The sequence below is a fragment of the Lactuca virosa genome, chromosome 3, assembly GCF_052849685.1.
Source record: "Lactuca virosa cultivar CGN04683 chromosome 3, Lactuca_virosa_CGN04683_v6, whole genome shotgun sequence".
Lineage (NCBI taxonomy): Eukaryota > Viridiplantae > Streptophyta > Magnoliopsida > Asterales > Asteraceae > Lactuca > Lactuca virosa.
In genome coordinates, this window is record NC_136428.1 from 381,961,015 (window position 1) to 381,972,394 (window position 11,380).

Sequence of the window (11,380 nt, forward strand, 5' to 3'; positions counted from 1 at the left end):
ATATATATATATATATATATATATATATATATATATATATATATATATATATATATATATATATATATAATTATCCTTCTTATAGATATTCTTTGATAGGTGATGGTACAGTTAAGTACATTGCCTATCCTTATGTTTCCTTTGATATAGTTTATTCCATAATTATTCTGATACGTATATATATATATATATTATACCATATCTATAAAATAATCATTAGGTTCTTGATATTTTTAGGATATTAAGGTAAAGTAACAACTAGGTACAATGCTTATCCTAAAATTTGGCCTACATAACGACTAGAAACTAGGTTATTCTAGGGAATACGCTAGCATAAAAACTAGGTATAATCCTCGAGTATAATCTTAGACATTATAACGACTAGGCTATCATATTTAAAACTTAAGCAGGGTAACTACCGGGCATAATATTATCCTAACGTTTGCATGCAATTTCAAAACTATTGATATATTACAAGTAATAATCTTTTTGTAAAAATCATTGAAATAGTTTTATAACATGTATTCCCCCATGAAACATTTGAAAACGGTAAAAGTGGGGCCCTGAAACTCACCCTAGTAGCGTGATACTTTGATATAGGGTAGATTCGGGCTCGGGACCTCGGAGATCGCCCCGGGATGGAGCGGCTTCGACCAGGGAGAGAGGAGAGATGCTTAATATGGGTGTGTAGATGGGGTCTACGGACACCTCTATTTATACCAAAGTTTTGAGGTGCGCATGACGCAAATATATGTGCGCGTCGCACGTGAGCCTCGTAGCTCTATCCGGGAGTCGCCACATGTCACTCTCTCGTTGGGCCACGTCACCCGCAATCTTCGCAAATCTGGGGTCAGAATGCGCGCCGACCAAGGCATGCACCTCTCATGCACAAAAATGATTTTGTAAAAATAATGTATTTTGGGTATGAGCACAACCTTTACTCTCTTTATATCTATGGGATGGTCTCAACTAGTACTACAATTTTCTTTTAGATTGTTTTGGCTAGTTTTGACTTTCACCTTTTGGCCTAATGGGGTTAAAATTAAATGGTTTTATAAAAATAACATCTTCTTCATACGACCTCCGTTTTCAGCGTTCTTTATCTTGTAGTTCTCACCTCAAGAAATACTACGACTTTTCTTGTGGTGACACTAGTCGAAACTCGACCAATCTTTTAATCTTATTTCGATATTTATAACTTTAATTACGAGGTTGATTTTACTTTTTACTAAAATCATAACTCCTCAATTCGAAGTGAAATTTTTACGAAGCTTATATCCCTAGAATCACATCGTCGTGTACTTTCTGAATACATTAACCAACTTAGAAAACGACATGACTTTTTGGACACTCACTTTTGTGCATATGAGTCTATTTATCTTTATACATAATAGTATACTCAATGATATTTATTTATAAAAATGAAATATTACATTGATAATCTATTACATTTATTTATCTAAGTTAATTCCTAACGGTGGTCAGTGACGAAGCTTTCCTAATTGTCATAGCATGAAATCGGGTCTGCAAGCCACAAAAATCAATTTATGGAATGCGAAAAACGTCTAGAAATTGGTACAACAATTCACTAAAGTTCTTATAAGTAATGGATTTCAACAATCAAACGCTGATCACTCTATGTTCATATTTCGAAAGGATGATATATATATATAGATATATATATATATATATATATATATATATATATATATATATATATTGTGGCTCTCATATATGTTGATGATGTGCTTCTAAGGGGAACTGAAAGTGAGAAAATAAAAGATCTCATGCTACAATTATAGTTTCATTTCAGTATAAAAGATCTAGCGGCTCTCAAATACTTTCTTGGTATTGAATTAGCTTGGTCAGAAAAAGGTTTTGTGATAAGTCAGCGAAAGTACACTTTGGATATACTGGAAGATAGTGCCACTCAAGGATGTCGACCTAGTAATTTTTATATGGAACAAAATTTATGTTTACATAAATATGATGATGGTCCTAATGTCGATATTACACAATATCAACAATTGGTTGGGAGGCTACTCTATCTTAATGTCACTCGACTTGATTTCGCCTTTGCTGTTAATCAACTCAGTGAGTTTTTGAGTCAGCCAAAAAGGTCACATATGGATGCAACTTTTCGAGTTCTACGCTATCTTAGAGCTCCTTCAGGACAAGGATTTCTTTTACCAACTTCATAAGATCTTAGTTTAATTGCTTATTGTGATGCCAATTGGTTAAGTTGTCTGTCCTCCAGAAGATCATGTACTGGTTATTTTATTAGCTTAGGTGGGGCTTCCGTATCTTGGCGTACTAAGAAGCAAAGTGTAGTGGCGAGATCATCTGATGAGGCGGAATACATGGCAATGGCTAGTACTGTTTTTGAAGTTTTATGGGTTTGATGGCTTTTACAAGATCTAGATGCAGTACAACTAAGTGAAACTCCTTTGGTTTGTGATAACGAAGTAGCTAGGCATATAGTTGTTAATCCAGTCTACCATGAAAGTGTTGGATTAGTGTCTAAGTCCATAACTATTTTGGTATGTACTTGACCCGATTGTGAGCATGGTCCTTTTGGGTTGCCTTCACACTAGTGACTAGACAGGATGACTGTTGAGGAGACAGGCTGGTTTATTGTTAAGAATAATAAATTGGGGTATAAATATGATTTGTTAATATATTATATGAATAATATATTAATTTGGAATCATATTATTAATTAGTATTTAATCAGAAATTAATTAGGAATTAATTTCAGGATTAAAGGAATTAATTAAAAGTACAGGGGCTGTTTTGTAATTATTTGATAGTTGAGACTTTGGGCTATTGGCTCACCTTTATTAAGGCTTGAACGAAAATCCTAGAAGGATCTAGGAGTTTTCGTCCAAGGGCTTAAGGAAAGGAGTCCATGGACTTGCTTAGGCCCTAAACTAAGGGATTAGGGTTTCCACCTTGAAACCCTAGCTAGCCTCAAGTATATATAGCACCCTAAGGCACTAGAATTCGACCACCCCTTGGGAAAACCCTACTAGAGCCGAATTTTGGAGCTTAGTACCCTTCCTCCTCTCTCTTATATTCATCCTCTCACTCAAAGTGTGTTTGTGAGCCATTAGAGGTACTACACTTGTGGTACTTGCTTTCAAGAGCTAAGGAAACTCAAGGAATCAATTGTTATTACTATATAACAACAAAAGGTATGTATTCTATTCTCCTATGTCAATTTCGAAAATAGTAGATGGATGCTAGGTTTCCTTTTGTGTTCATCAAGTTGTATGTCTAATAGTGGAAACATAGATCCAATTAGGGTTGCATGCACACACAGGATTGTTTGTATAAAACCCATCAGTGGTATCAGAGCCTTTGGTTTTTGTTTTCAATTAGATTTGATACAGATTTATGAATTTGAAAAATTAAGGTTTATGGCTAATAAACCCTAGGGCTTGGATTTTCGAAATTAGGGTTACAAAGCCCTAGTTTTCGAATTGTATTAGGGTTTCCTAAACCCTTTCCTTAGCCACCAAGATTTCGATATTAGGGTTGTCTAACCCTAGGATCTCGAAATTTGCCTTGTCCCCATGATAAGATTCCCAAATTTTAGGGATTTGGATAATGCCATATCTTGTAATTATCCCTTAATTGTTTAAATAGATAATTAAAGATCTTTTGAATTATCCCATCCCAAATTTTCGAATTTTAGGGGATAAAGGGATTAGGTTAAAATTAATTGTTTAATTTAATAGATTATCCTCCAAGATTTAATAATTTAAATTAATTGTTTAATTGAGATAATTATTAAATCAAAGTTTTAATATTTAAGATTTTAAAATTAAAAGGTTTTAATTTTCGAAAATTTTTAAATATGATTAAAACCCTAGTATTTTGAAATGTTTAAAATACACCTTTATACTATTATAATATTATAAGATTAATAATTATATATATGTATAAGATTAAGCTAGTCTTACCGTTAGTAGGCCGCATTCACGAAGTCGATCTATAAGGGGGGTATAAGGTTATGGCCTATAAAATGGCCGTTTAATGGGTGTCCACTCTCACCCACCGCTTCCTTGATTAGTGGAGGGTCGTTAGTCAAACGGGTAGGATAGGGCAACTAATTCCTCATTAAAAGTATAATGATTAATAAAGTAACTAAATGGTTTTATTAAATTCCCAATCTTAGTTACTTTAGGCAAAAGTGAATTTGATGCAATTCCATGAAATTACACTTTGTACCCTTGCTAAGACGTTAGTAGAGCGTGTGTGGTTAACCGGCACACTAATTGGGTTCTAAGCAAAGGTGGCAAAGGGTGACTCGATGTTTTTCATAGTTCGGTGGAGCGTGTGTGGTTAACCGGCACATCGAATAGGTGACTGTAATGTTGGGGGCACCATGTATATTTGCATGGTTATTCACACCCTGTTTTATGATACTCGGCAGCCCAGTCAAAAATCGAGGGGCATATCGAGATTTAAACATGCCATTGAAAAGTTCAATGAGTCTCAAAAGATCTAGGAGTTTCCAATACATTTTAAACTTAACCTTCTTTTTCGTTTTTCATGATGGAAATTGGTAAATCGTCATTTACCTACCTTCAAATATTCTGAAAATTGGATTACAGCATCCCTCTTCCAGTTTGTAGAATATTGTGTTGGGTCCTAGCCTTAATATCTCATTTGGGTGTTTTATTAAGGACTCAATCAACTAACTTGAATTTTCTCCCGTTTTATAGATGTCAACGTCTGACAACTATGGTCTTCTTGAATCCGTTGGAAAAACTTTTCCACGTGAGGATGATGTTCCACGATTGGATTGTGGAAATAGAATTCATGCTTCACTTCCTCCACTTCCTCCAATAATTCTCCCTGACCCACATGTTCAAAGACTTGAAAAGTTCAAGGTCACTCAAGCCCTATTGGCAATAAGACACAAAGATGGAAAGTCTCTGTGTGCACACGTCTTAAAGATGAAGTCACACATTGACAGGTTAAGGATGTTGGGTGTTGATGTCTCAAGGAAGTTGGTTATTGACTTGGTTCTTCAATCACTTCCCAAATCATATGTTAAGTTCGTTAGAGATTACTATATGATGGACCACGACATGACCCTTATTGATTTGACTTATTTGCTTATTGCTGCTGAATCAGAAATAATTTGGCGCAGTAGTCGAGCAAATTTGTCTGATAAATCAATATCCCAACCTTCTACGGGCAATGGCAACATTGGAAGTCCAGAAAGGTTTTCTCTACGTAAGAGAAAGGCTGAGTCTAAGATAGTCTCGTGTACAATTCCAAAAGAGTCCATATGTTTCTATTGCCAAAAGAAGGGGCATTAGTTACGAAGCTGCCCTGACTACCTAAGAGATCTAAGAGATGGGAGAGTCAAGATGTATGACTCTGCTTCAGGTAAAACCCACTATCTAACTCCATTAAGTTCCTATTTGGAGATTCTTAACACATGATGTGATAAGATTACATTTTGATGTTTTGAAGGATCAAAGATAATAAAGGAAGCCTAAAGGAAGGAGCGAGCCGAGTCTGATCGCGAAGAAATGGATTACGATCGCATGGATTCGATGATTGGATTTTTGAGCTGCTACTTAGAGTTATAATAGATTGCTTAGGAATATGCAATAGCATAGTTTTCATTTGCATTGAAAGGATATATTTTTTCCGCAATAAAATAAATTTTTGATTTTGTCTTATTTATATTTCCTTGCAAAGGCAATTGTGAAAATTGATGTCTATGTGTTTCTATTATAAGCAATATTAAATGGATGTGATTCTTAGTTATGTTATTTATGGTAATATTGTAATTTTCTAAGTAAGGAAAGATTCCCATCACCCAAGTTTCAATTGGACAGAAGCTTGGAATTATATGATTTGAATCATGTGATGTATGGAAATCTTGGTACCAAGAAATTTTAAGGCTAATTCCTTGACAAAGAGACAAGTGAAGAACTAGGAGATCGAGTTCACAATGTTGTGCACTAGTCAAGTCCACCATAAATAAAAAAATAACATTATTCGTCATGATTTACTAAAAGTCTAGTAAATGTGGTTATACTTACAAGATTAAGTGTAATTCTGAATCCTTGAAAAGTTTCAATGAATGGCAGAACGAATAAGTAGAATCAATGAAGGCAGAAAGATAAAAAGTTTCTCCAATCCAAGAAGAAGGGAGAGTACTTTTGTATCGTGTTTTATGATCATCTTGGTAATCGTAGGAACCATATTGCAATTCATCCTCTAAGGACACCTTAGTGCACTAGTTTGGCTAAGAAGAGGAATCGAGAATTGTTGTAGTGGTTAAGTCAATAAGATGTATCGTACTTCGTTCCAAAATCAAGTCTTAGAGTCATACTCCAAGATTGTGACTTGAGTGACATAATCTTAAGTAGGAATGTTCTTACACTTGCACATTTTGGTAAATTGTGACGTCTTGAATAAGACAAAGACCAACTAGTACCAAATTGCATGTAGGTTTTGTCTTGATATAGACACACACTAACTCTTGAATATTTGTTTTGTCAAGAAATGTTTCTTGATAAGAGAATCTAATATGTCAAGAGGTCAGTGGGAGTCTAAAGATCTTGAAAAGTTTCAAGAACTAATCGGGAGTAAACCTATTGTTAATTACTAGCACACGACTTGAGGTTTCTAACCTATCGTGTTGACATATTCTTGTTTCTGTGCAATTCCAGTTTGGTCAACTATGTATGTGAGCTCTATGAGTTCTCAATAGGTTGCATAGGGGCAAGGCACCTTGATCAATGGAAAGTACATTGAAAGTTAAGGGTGAGCTGCTCAATAAATTGGAAGCAATGGTGAGACCCTTGATGGCAAGAAATTAGGAATGGACAAGTTTGATCCATAAGAGTTTGGATTTGTCACAATTATTGTCTTATGATTATGGTTATGACAAATTCACATGGATAGGAACACATACACCACAAAATCTGAGTGTCATAAGGTTTCTATCCTTCATGAAAATGATTGTGAATAAACGCTTTCACTAAGAGAGATTTTGAAGATAGCATTATGTAATTTTCATTTCTCAAATTCGATTATGATTACGGCATCCCTCTTCATAGTTCGAATAGTAGGAAATGGCAAATGGGTCTGAACATTTTATACTTATTGTTATAAGTTCTAAAATTGTTTAAACACACGTATGGGTTATCTAAGGAAAGGTGTATGAGTTCAAGAAGCTTTGATAAAAGCTTATCGAAGCGTCTTGGTTTCAGAAATCTGAATTTTGGTAAAGAAAGTCAATAAGTATTTGTTTCTAGAAGTCCAGCTAATTTCTAAATACGTGTCAAAGCTAGTGGGAGCATAAGTGTTATGCTTGGAAAAGATATAATCATCATGTGAGTGGGAGCATGATAATTATGGTAAGTATTGCAAGATAGCAATATTAATTATAGAAAACAAAAGGTTCAATTCGCAAAGTTGCAAGGGTTGAAAAGTTGTTTTGCTATAATTAAGGGAGAGAATTTTATACTTCATTTCAGTTCTAAAAGCTTGGATTGATTTTTTAATCTAATTTAGTCATATAAAATTAAGATTGTGTTCTCAAATTCGATTATGATTACGACATCCCTCTTCATAGTTCGAATTATGAGAACATGGAAAATAGAGATATTGTAGCAAAAGACTGGTCAAGTATCACGTCTTTATGTAAGACATTATGAATAGTATCCCATATGCTTCGGGCCTAGGATCGATTGCATATGCTATAATATTCGTGTGTTCTAAAATTTTCCAAATGCCTAGGGCATTAAGAGGGAAAAAGGATTGGAACCAGATATGACTAAAAGTGGTTAATCAACTGTCAATAGGACAATCTAAGGTTCGCCAAGGATTGGTCGCTTGTGAGCAGTTGGAAGTATAGTAATGGAAGGACCATACTGACATTATTATTATTAGATATGATGAGTTGTCATATGGAAAATATGGAAATGTTTTCTTATTGTGAGTTGGACATTAAGAATCTATATTTCTAGATTATAAACTTTTATGCAAGAAGGATGTTCAAAGGAATGTACTTTGAATGTGAGACTTCATATCTATGGAATTGTCTTGCAACAATCTCTAATAGATGACTTTGTAATTTCATTGGCAAAGTCTTTGTGACTTTGGCGCTATGACATTACGAAAGGGTCGTTGCATAAAATGTTAAAATCTAACATATTCTATAAGTGGCAAGAATTTGGTATTCTCACACTTGTGGTAAGGATTGGGAATTGTGAAATGAGTGTGATTAAAAATGTTATTCAATTATACTATTTCACAAAGTAAGGACCATAGGTAAATATAGTGTACATACTAAGAGCATGGGATAATTGTTGTTATAATTCAAGTAATAAGTTGATTACCCGAAACATTATACAATGAATAATGTGTAATCAATATGGTGATTAAATAAAAAGAGTTTTATTTATACTCAAAAGTTTGGGGCCATATTAGGTTCGATTATTCTTGTGTTTCACTTTGCATGTTTTGACTTCCTGAATAATAAGATTATTCGAACGTTCCACAGTCGCTCATACTTTGGGAGTAGGTATGAAAGAAGATTGTCATGAATTGGTTTGTAGATTGTCTAAAGTGTATTAGACATAGCAAAGGTTTGTTGCGACGTTCATGAGTGCTTACGAATATGATTTGAGCATTGGATTAAACCCACGCTCACTTGGATCGCTTCATGGATTTTATTACGAGTGATTGGTGAGACGATGATATCTTATATTCTTGAAACCGAGATGTGTGAGTTGTATCTTGCGGGTCGGTTACACATTGATAATATGTAAACGCACCAGTAACTTGGTGCTATAAAACGTATTGTTGTGTGTGATTCGGCGAGTGAGTACAAGCGAGCATTGAGTCGAAGTTTATCCGTCCCTTTTACCCAAATTGAGATAAAAGCGATATTTTTGGGCCCCTCGATGATTTAGTGATGACACCTAAGCGCTTGGCCAAGCCGGGACTAAGTTGATGTGTTCAATTGTAGTCTGTTGTCAGTCGTCGTAAATCGGAAATCGAGAAACAACACATAGACTGAGAGAATGATTTCAATCCATGTCTCACGTCTATATGATATCAAGAATGGAGGAATATATGATCCCTTATCTAAAGGACACGCTTCTGATAAGATCAGAGTTGACAGCGACTTTTGAAAGCTACGATTGTTGATCAGGTTCTGAAGTCATACGTAGAATAGTTATTAGACTTATCAAAGTAGGAGATTATTGGATTAGTGTCTAAGTCCATAACTATTTTTGTATGTACTTGACCCGATTGTGAGCATGGTTCTTTTGGGTTGCCTTCATACTAGTGACTAGACATGATGACTGCTGAGGAGACAGGCTGGTTTATTGTTAAGAATAATAAATTGGGGTATAAATATGATTTGTTAATATATTATATGAATACTATATTAATTTGGAATCATATTATTAATTAGTATTTAATCAGAAATTAATTAGGAATTAATTTCGGGATTAAAGAAATTAATTAAAAGTACAAGGGTTGTTTTGTAATTATTTGATAGTTGAGACTTTGGGCTATTGGATCACCTTTATTAAGGCTTGATCGAAAATCCTAGAAGGATCTAGGAGTTTTCGTCCAAGGGCTTAAGGAAAGGAGTCCATGGACTTGCTTAGGCCCTAAGCTAAGGGATTAAGGTTTCTACCTTGAAACCCTAGCTAGCCTCAAGTATAAATAGCACCCTAAGGCACTAGAATTCGACCACCCCTTGGGAAAACCCTACTAGAGCCGAATTTTGGAGCTTAGTACCCTTCCTCCTCTCTCTTATATTCATCCTCTCACTCAAAGTGTGTTTGTGAGCCATTAGAGGTACTACACTTGTGGTACTTGCTTTCAAGAGCTAAGGAAACTCAAGGAATTAGTTGTTATTACTATATAACAACAAAAGGTATGTATTCTATTCTCCTATGTCAATTTTGAAAATAGTAGATGCATGCTAGGTTTTTGTGTTCATAAAGTTGTATGTCTAATAGTGAAAACATATATCCAATTAGGGTTGCATGCACACATAGGATTGTATGTATAAAACCATCAGAAAGAACAAAACACATCGAAATGGACTGTTATTTTGTTTGGGAACGTGTAAACAGTAGTGATCTTGTACCATGTCTTATTTGAACCGAGTTCCAGAATGTTGATATATTCACAAAGGCATTAGGAGGTGAACATTTTAAATTTTTGCGCAACAAGTTGGGCATTCATGATCTTCACATTCTAACTTGAGAGGGAGTGTTGAGATTTACATACATATCAATAGCTTATTCTCTAAGCTTTCTTGTCATCCAAGATTACTTAATCCCTAAGTATTAGTATTATTCTCAAATTAACATACTTATTGTTTCCTTTTTATAAACCTTATGTTTGGCTATATATAGCCACCTTTATAATCGTTTTTGATCAATAAGAAAGAAAAAAAATTCACAACCAAATTTTATAGTGCTCGTGTTCAAAATTCGACACGGAATTGACACGATTTAGCATTTGTTTTTCTTGTTTGTCGTATTTATCGTGTTATGTATGATTAAGTATTAATTAAATACTTGTTATTTTATATTTTATTTTTCGTGTTGTGTCGTTTTTGTCATTTTTTAATTGGTTCGTTTTCGTGTTAGTTAAAAAAGCAGGACATCGTGTCGTGTCGTCTTCGTGTTACATAAATGCTTGTCGTGTCATGTCGTGTCAGACAAAAACACGATACTATTGCCCGATTTGCCACCCCTAGATGTGAGTTTCTAAACAAACATTGATGACTCTTGCTCACAATCAACATAAGTGTTCTTGATACATAGAGCGGCAGTGACTTGGAAAAGTTCCAAGAAGAAAACAGTGACAAATTATAGATATGAGTCCGAGTATGATTAACCTCATATATGGGCTGACATCTCATATGGTGCGGTTTATTATTTTTATAAAGTTTTTGTGGAAATGAGACAGTTGCTAACTTATGCAGCGATAAAGGGAGCGATAATCCAGTAGCTACTTTCATGACTCCTAGTGTACCTCGATTTCATAGTGTTGCTGAAAATGTTAATGTGCGGTATTCACTTATTCACTATGTGGATCCTGAAAATTACAAGTACGTTGGTAATGATGATGTTGGTACATATCTTAATGACGTGGGTGGTTGTTATGTTGACGTTCCCCAACAGTAAGTTAAAGTTATGAATAGGGTGGAGTAGATAATATTAAAAAGAAAACAGTTATGATTCAGAAAGATGAAAATGTACATGGTTATGGGGATTTTATTGATGTAGGTTTAGATATAACCGACTTAGAAAGAAATTCTTATGGAGATGAGTTGGGTGATTAATGTAAAGCTAAGTTTCCTGATAACCTT